The following is a 350-nucleotide window of genomic DNA, read 5'->3' as shown; positions in this document are numbered from 1 at the left end:
GTTCCCTCTGCCCCAGCCCCCTTCCAGCGCCCCTCGACGGCATTTTCGGCGCTACTCTCGCAAACGCTCCGGCGTCAGGAGCCCGCCGCTGCACGGCCCGAGCACATCTTCGGGACGGGCGGGGACAGGCGGAGCCGTCCCGGGACCGCGGGCGCGTCCCTCCGGGCCACGGTATAACGCCCGTCCCCCGGGGCACTTGGGGGTCCGTGCTTCTCCTTACAGAGCGCGCCGGAGAAGGAGCGCAGCACACCTCGGGGCAGGAAAACACGGCTCTGTTTGCCCCTCTCCTTACCCTCCCGTCCTGCTTTGCTTTTTTCTGGTTACCTCGTGTTAAAAAGAAAAAGAAAAAG

Source organism: Meleagris gallopavo, chromosome 4, assembly GCF_000146605.3.
Source record: "Meleagris gallopavo isolate NT-WF06-2002-E0010 breed Aviagen turkey brand Nicholas breeding stock chromosome 4, Turkey_5.1, whole genome shotgun sequence".
Taxonomy (NCBI): domain Eukaryota; kingdom Metazoa; phylum Chordata; class Aves; order Galliformes; family Phasianidae; genus Meleagris; species Meleagris gallopavo.
This window is presented reverse-complemented; position numbering follows the sequence as displayed.